Raw genomic sequence first — 9,130 nt, 5'->3', positions numbered from 1 at the left:
GGAAAGTTGATAACAGGGCCTAACACTGATAGGTGAAAAAAGTACTTTAGATATAATATCTAGACATATATGGAGAAATTAAAGACTTTAGGCTAATGACTTTCTGTCTTGCACTTGACTTGAGAAAGATATACGAGCTTAGGAAAATTTGAAATATAGGCTTGGCATCATGTGCAAATTATGTGGAAGAAACAAGGATGCACCAGTGGTGGGAAAGAGGTAGAAAGAAGGTGATTAGGGCCGTGTTCTTGACTCCCAGTATATTTTTTAGGATACTGTGAATATCTTGGGTGCAGAAGCTTGTGAATGAATGTGATTGTGGAATGTCACTCACATTGTGTAATGAATGTGAATGCTAATGGGAAAAAGTGAATGCCAAAGATGGGAACATTGAGACCAGGCAAATTGATGGGGCCAGCTGGCCCAGTGATGAGACTAGTCACACCTGAATAGACACCAGCAATAGTCAATTAAAATGCAAAAAGTATGGGGTTCCCTCTCTTCTCTTCTTGAAAACACAGTAAATCTGCCCCCTTCTTTATACTCAGATACCACTTTAGTGGAGGAGGGGGAAGAAATCTAATATACCATGCTATTCAAAGGAGCCTAAACCAACTTTGATGGTAAGTTCAGTCTGAAATTGACAGAATTTTTTTCTTTCTGTTTTGTTTTTTAAACTATGGAAGCATAATAACACATTTACAGACTTCAAAAATACAGAACAAAGATACATATAGTTCCATTATATATTCAATTATTATTTTTTTTAAGTAGGCAAATCAAGATTTTTAGTTTGGAGTTTCAACATCCAGCTCTCAAAAATGAATAGACAGAAAAGTAGAAGGATATAGTAGACTTGAAAAGCACTATGAATGAAATTAACAGAAATTTTAAATTGAAAAGACATTGTTTAAACCTAAGAAGAATGGAAAACAATTTTAATCGGAAAAGCTTAGTGTATCAGCTTCAGAACAACAGGACCTTAAGTAATCAGGTCAGTTAGAGGCAAATAAACTATTTTCTCTACTCACCAAAGTACAGGGTGAACGAATGTATTACTTCACTATTCCTCATCTATCTGTATTCTCTCTTGTTCATTCAAGCTGTGCTCTCCTTTTGCTGAAATCAGCACAATGATATGTGCTGTTAACCCTAACATATTTATACAGCGTTTCTGCCCAACGTCCTCTTCTGCCCTTTCCGTGGAAGAGCTGTTCACAACTCATCTGCATTTTGTGGATCCAACACTTCACTTCCCGTTTGCTCTGCAAACCATTCCATCAATGGACCTAGCTTCCTCTCTAGAACTTTGATGAAATTGCTCTTGCCAAAGTCACAAAGACCTCAGTGCCAAATTCTCAGGAACCTGCATTCCTATCACTTTAGTCAGAACAGGGAGAGAAAGAGAGAGAGAGAGAGGGAGGGAGAGAGCGCGTGTGAAGCCCAACCGGTGGCTGGGGAGAGGGAAAGAGGAAGAGGAAGAAAGAGTAGGGGAGGTGGGGGGATAGGGGAGAGAGTTTAGCACCAGGGGCCATTCCATTGTTCTTAAACGTCTCTTTTTTCTGAGCTTCTTTGATAACGTACTTTCTCACACGGTAGATTGCTTTAGGCAGTATTCCATAAACCTGATCATTATACGTGAAGTGGCTTGGGGCTACACGAGAGAGACTAGATGCTCTTTCATTTTTTCTATTCCTTTCCATCAATTTCAGCGGCATTAACTCCCAAATGTCTTCTGCATCAGATCCTAGGCGTCCATTTCTAACTGCTTACATGTCCCTTGAGTGGGCCGTTCTCCATGTCTATGGGCAAGTGTTCCAGACTGAATATCCCCATACTGCTGTAGGTCTTGCAACTTTCACTGCAACATGTTAAATTGGACCTTGTCCACCTTTAATTATCACCTATTTTCTCAAGATTCTCTGGTAAGTTTCCCTTAAAAGCCCAGGCAAATCTCCCACCATCCCTTAAGCATCAGTATCATACACTACCGCCATATGCCTACCCAAGAATTCAAATGCACCAAAACAAAACGATTTAAATATCTTCAAAGATAATATTTTAAAATGTTGCTAGTAATCAACTATAATAGAAAAATGACCTTCTTTTTTTTGTTTAGGAAGACATTTCTATCTTAATGCATTCCTGGCTACTCTTTTTAAACCAAGAATAAAAACTATTTAAAAATTGCAACATCCCAAAATAAAATACTAAAACAACTAAGATTAAGAAAGCAATTTTTAGCTAAAATGAAACATTAAAAGAAAAATATGACAACAAAATTTTGAAATTTAACTTCATTCTATAAATGAAACATCATTGGATACTTACTAAGGGCCATGTATCAATAGTTTTGTAAGTGTTTTATATGTATCTAATTTAAGCTTCACAACAATGCTATTAAAACTGTTGAGTGTTCATCCTTATTTTACAAGTTAAGAAATTGAAGTACAGGGTAAAATAAACTGCCCACATGTGAACAACTAGTAAGTGGTGGAATTAAATTTGAAAACCAGGATTTTTTAATCCAGGACACACACTTAATTTTTTTTCAATATGCTATATTGATTGTAAGATTATATTATATTTGCAATTTTATTTTTAATATATTATTAAAATTTTTTACATATTTCATCATTTAAACATGTCTTTTAAACATCATTTACCACATATTTAGCTTTCTTAAGTCATATTATTTTATAATTTATTCAGGAGAAATATTAAAATTGTTTAATATTTTAATAAAACACAAGACAGATGTTTATTACTCTCTCACATAAAATAAGCTGAGGTAAGACGTCCTGAGTTTGAAAGAAGCTGCATGCCTATTCAGAGACCTAGATTTCTTCCCAAATTCTGCTCCATCATCTCGGAGCACAGAGGTCAACTCAGCTTGGAGAGTAACTATCAGATCTCCAGTTCCAAACCTCAGGTGAGGGGATAGAAGGGCAAAGGGGCAGGATGTAAACTGTCACCCTGCTTGTCACGGTCTTTGTAGACCGGGACCTGGGGACTGGAGTCGACGAGAAGAGGGACGCAGGGGACCCAAGTCTCAAGTGAAACAAGGGTGCTCTATTTGCAGAAACACATGTTTATATATCTTCATACAAGGCAGCTTTAGGCAGTAAAAGAATTGAGCAAAAACAAAGCCAAGCAAATAACAATCTTCGAAGGGGCAGAAGGCATTCAATATATTGAGTAAGAGGGGCATAACTGAGAAGGTCACTGAAGGGAGTCACTGAAAGGAATCCAAGCAGGTGCTCTTTCTCATGATCTCAGTCCTAAGAACTGCGCGCAGCTCTGCTGGTTCCTGTTTTCCAGGAACTGATAAGGAATAGAGAGCCCTTGAGAAACAGCACACAAAAGAACATATTGGATCTCTTAAAGTTGAACGTCCCCGACACCTGCTTATTTAGCTTATATGCAGAGTACATCATGTGAAATGCCAGACTGGATGAAGGACAAGCTGGAATCATGATTGCCAGGAGAAATAACAATAATCTCAGATGTGCAGATGACACCACCCTTATGGCAGAAAGCAAAGAAGAGCTAAAGAGCCTCCTGATGAATGTGAAAGAGGAGAGTGAAAAGCTGGCTTAAAACTCAACATTCAGAAAACTAAGATCATGGCATCTGGTCCCATCATTTCATGGCAAATAGATGGGGAAACAGTGACAGACTGCATTTTCTTGGGCTCCAATACCACTGCAGGTGACTGTAGCCATGAAATTAAAAGACACCTGCTCCTTGGAAGAAAATCTATGACAACCATAGACAGCATATTAAAAAGCAGAGAAATCACTTTCCTGACAAAAGTCATTATAGTCAAAGCTATGGTTCTTCCAGAAGTCATGTATAGATGTAAGAGTTGGACCATAAAGAAGACTGAGTACTGAAGAATTGATGCTTTTAAACTGTGGTGCTGGAGAAGACTCTTGAGAGTCACTTGAACAGCAAGTCAGTAGAAATGAAAAAGAAATTGCTGAGATACTGTCAATACATCTGGATCAAGAATAAGTTAATTTAATTATTCTCCTGCTTTTCAGCTGAGTTAATATTCACTATTGCAGAAGTGTTTGATTTCATATAGTTACAAAAATAATGTTGAATGTCAGTCATATAACAATTGTGTTAAATTATTATACATAACCTATTTGTTAATTCATAATAAATTTTACCATGTTGCAATAGTCTTTAGGGCATGATTAGATAAATATCAATCTCTGGGGTAAAATATCTTTTCTGAGGTAATATACTCTTTGGAATATAGTTTTGAATCTTTGAAAAACTGTATTATTTTTCCTTTTCTCTGTTATGATCGATCCTTAAGGCAAACAGACTTATAATTTCAGCTAAGGAACTATTAATACTTTATAACAGTTTAATCATGAATTATACCCAACATCCCCTTGAAACACATAAAACAATTCTAGTTTTACAAATGAGACTGCTGAAGTAAAGTAAGGACCCATTCCTTGCTGGAAAATTCACTCCACTATTATTAATCCTGAAAATGTTCTCGTTAGTAGATGAACTGCATAAGAGACTTTCTAATTACCCTAAGTTCCATTAAAGTATTTTAATACTTCATTAAAGCTGATGGATGGTACACACCTTTGATTATTCAGGTGCTGATTACTTGTGAAAAACACTTACACCACCAAAGTGTCAGCTAAATAGAGTTCACATCTTATGATATGTTAAGGCTGTGCCTGCAAGGAATAGATAAAGTCAGTCTTAGGAGCTCTCTCGGGAATTATTTAAGAACTATTTTTATCATCATATTTTGTTTTAGTATTTCCATTAACGTCTGGAAGTTTAAACTAGGGGAACTGTAAAAAGGCAGACTTTAAACTTGCCAAATGTGTGAATAATAATAAAAAAAGATTAAAAACAATGAAACAAAAGATCATAGGGTTATTTCTCTACCCATTATAACATTCTAAAATATGCATTTGGCATGTCTTTACCAGAACATTGATTTCACTTTTAAGAGAAAATAACTCCTTATGTGAATTGGGAACATGACCAAAATAAAACAGAGGAAGGAAGAATAACACAATTGTGAAATTTGTTTATAATGGAAAATCTTTTCATAATTATTTTCTCCAGAGTCTGATAATTTGAAACTCTATGCCAACTAGCAATCAATGAATTATATACAATCAAAAATCAGCTTTTGAAATATCTCTAGTTTCAGTGTGCAGTGGGCTTCCCCACTGTTTTCCTCTTCTTGAAATACGCGGGTGGCTCCTCTGCCTTTGTTGTATTTTATCTGTTGGACAATTCAAATATTGATCTTTTTTTTTTCCAAAATGTGTTGCATAGCTTTAAATGTTAAAGAATAGATTAATGCTTTAAGAAAAGAGTATATTATCACTTTAGGGAGGACCTTGTGTCAGAATGGAGGTCAAAATGTCTTGTAGACATTAGGGATTTTGAGAACTGTCTCTACTCTTTTTGATCTCAGGAAGAGCTTAATGTCTCTGCATTGTTCATGAAGTTTGCTCCATTGAAAGGATTTCTTAAATTGCTCATTTATGGCGGCTTATGGCAGCATATTGGGAGTTGACTGAGATAAGTTCCTCATGATGCGATATTTACAAACAGATGCAGCTCAGACAATCCTTTCACTGCTTTGTAACCTACGGAAGAAGGGATGTCCCTAAACTGGACATTTCTATGGCAGCCTGGAATTTAATTAATGTCCTTACTTTACCCTATAAGCATAATATGCTGTAAGACCATTAACATGTACTTTGAGAGAACAGTTTCTGTCAGAAAGAATTAGTGGTTTATTAGAGTATAGATTCTGGATCCAGGCTTTCTAGATTTGAAACCCAGCTCCAGCTTTTATTAGCTTTGCAAAATGTCTTTTTTATTCAGCTTTATTACTGTGTAATTGGAAAAAAAAATGTAATATATTAGAAGCATTCAATGTGATGATTTGATATATGTATATACTGTGAAAGGATTTCCCTCATCCAGTTAAATATTAATAACATTCATCACCTCAGTTCTTTCTTTTCCTTCTAGTGAGTGCATTTAAGTTCCACTCTCTTTCAACAAATTTCAGTTATACAATACATTGTTATCAACCATATGTCCAGTGATGTCCGTTAGACCCTCAGACCTTACTCATAGTATAGCCATAGTCTGAACCCTTTTACCAACTTCTCTTTCCATCACCTGCCACGCCCTGGCAAGCACCAGTCTACTCCTTTCTATGAGTTCATCTTTCCTCCTCTCCCCCAGATTTCAAATACAAATGATAATACAGGGGATATTTGTCATTCTCTGTCTGACTTATGTCATCTGTCACAATACCCTCCATCTTCATTTATGGTATCACAAATAACATGGTTTCCTTTCCCTCTAAGGCAGAATAATATTACTGTGTGTGTGTGTGTGTGTGTGTGTGTGCGTGTGTGTGTCCACTGACAGTTTCCATGATTTGGCTCCTGTGAATAATGCTGCAATGAATATGGGAGTTCAGATAGCTCTTCAAGATAATGGTTTAGTTTGCTTTGGATATACTTCTAGAAGAAAGATTATTGGATCATATGGTAGTTTTATTTTAAATTTATTGATGAACCTACATACTGATTTCCTGATTTATTGAACACTCAATGGTGCATTTCCTGACAGATTACTTTCTTAACCCTGTCCATGCATTTTAAGTCACTATTCTTGAAATTTTAAAAAGTACTTCCTCTTTGAAATACCTACAATGCTTTTGTTTTCCTAACTGAATTCCACTTGAAAGTCATAATGTACAATGCCAAGAATATGGACAAAAATATATGGATGTAAAATACTATAATGTGTTCGAGACATCTGAAACTTGAATGACAAAAATGACATTTCATAGTCAAATAAAATTCTAAAGAGCACGTTCCACTATTCATAAAAGAGAAATTTGTGTGACATTTCTAGTTATTCAACATTTTGTGATAATTAGAAAATTGATACCTAAAATGAGATCAGAAAAGATATTCTACTATAGCCAATGTTAATTTATAGCATATTTTTGAAAGAATTCATATCTGAATTAAATTTAAGATGCTATCTGGGCTTCTTTATTGGCACTAAACACTCATCAGGTGGCCAACTCACCACCAAAACATAGGTGATTATATTAAGAAGGTATTTCACCTCAACCACTGGCACCATAATTTGTCTAAAGAAAATAACTGCATATGTGTATGAATATATATATGCATACATAAATATGTATTAAAATACATAAATATATGCACACATAAATTATTATGTATGTACACATATACTGCTTCATATAATTGTTATTCACTAATATAATATATAAATGTTTATCCATTCAACATATGTAATATGGAAGATGAAAACTCTGACCATAATCGAAAATATGTTGGTCCATAAGAGAATGGAATCCAGGGGGAAAAATTACAATGAGGGAAAATAAAGAGAGGAAGTGCCCAGCTGTGTGTAGTATGAATCATAAGTGTCATCTATAAAGATTCATCTTATTTTATACCAGAATACTTGATGTGATTGGAGTCTGTGTGTGTTGTATATGCCAAAGAACAGCAGAAGGAAACTTTGCTTGCTGGACAATGTAGGCAAAAAAGAGTTAGCTTGTGAGAACACAGATGCCGTGAGCAAACAATAGTTTGAAAATATGCCTTGGCAATTTTCAAATACTTGAGAATGCTTTGGACTTTACCAGAAACCAACACAATATTGTAAAGAAATTAGCTTCCAATTAAAATAAATAAATTTAAATAAATAAATAAAACATAAAAAGTAAAACATTTATCTTATATACAAATATATTTTAAAAAAAATAAAGTTTGAGATCAGTTTTACCTGAACTTTTGAGGTGAATGTTTTTACAAATGTCTTGGCTACACATTTCCAAGCTAATCCTGAAAGCTGTCAGAAGGGCACAAGATCAAGCAACAATAACTATTTTTCCACCCGCATCGTGTTAGTTGGCATAAATGTTGCTGCTGTTGTTCTTTTAAATCATTATAGAAGCATCAGTAGTAACTTGAACACTGATATTGATAGCTTATGACTACATTTCATATATTTTTCCTTTAAGTTACTTAATAATTCTATAATAAAGTTTAACCTCATTACTTTATTTTTAAAGGAATTACACGGTGTTTTAATTGTTAAACTGCCTGCTACTGCTACTGCTAGGTCACTTCAGTCGTGTCTGACTCTGTGCAACCCCATAGACGGCAGCCCACCAGGTGCCCCCATCCCTGGGATTCTCCAGGTAAGAACACTGCAGTGGATTGCCATTTCCTTCTCCAATGCATGAACGTGAAAAGTGAAAGTGAAGTCGCTCAGTCATATCCGACTATTCGCTACCCTATGGACTGCAGCCTACCAGGCTCCTCCATCCATGGGATCCTCCAGGCAAGAGTACTGGAGTGGGGTGTTAAACTGCCTGCTTCAGGTTAAAAATGTTAAGAGTAGAAGAACCGGAATTAGCGTGTTCTTTTTATTACAACTCTCTAAGTGATTCATTGTTCTGGATTAAGAAAGGGAAGACTTGAAGGATTTTTTACTTCTAAAAAATATAGTGGATGTAAATACACAATTTACTGCTGTCAAAAATAACTCTTTGATGGGAATCATTTAAGTTACTGACAACCAGGTTGATATTTTTGCTTTATTATATTTCATGGTCACTTATTATTAAAATTGTTTCTGAAAACAAGGTTTTTAATATAATTCCATTTTTTTATTTCATGCAACAAAATTTCCATCTCAACATTTCTCTTTTCAAAAGACCAGAAAATCAAAGCCTAGAACCTAATATCAAGTATGAAGTATGATTTTTGAAATTTGTAAGTGGTTGGTGAATACTTTCTGTTCTCTCTCTCTTTTTTTTTTTTTTTTTTAAGGCTTTTAGAGTAAATATTCCTGCAAGGCTATTTTTTAAAATGAATTCATAACTGCTACTTTTATATTTGCTCTTTCCCCAAATGAAGGTATTTTAGTCAGAAGACTTGTACTTTTGAAAATAGTGCTTTTAACTTCTATATTAACAAAGATGATTCAGTATTAAGACAGTCAGCTCTGATAGTTGTTGACTTTTAGTTTTCTATTTAAAAATAATTTTTTATTGAAAGAA

The sequence above is a fragment of the Bos indicus x Bos taurus genome, chromosome 7 (genome assembly GCF_003369695.1).
Source record: "Bos indicus x Bos taurus breed Angus x Brahman F1 hybrid chromosome 7, Bos_hybrid_MaternalHap_v2.0, whole genome shotgun sequence".
Classification (NCBI taxonomy): domain Eukaryota; kingdom Metazoa; phylum Chordata; class Mammalia; order Artiodactyla; family Bovidae; genus Bos; species Bos indicus x Bos taurus.
This window is presented reverse-complemented; position numbering follows the sequence as displayed.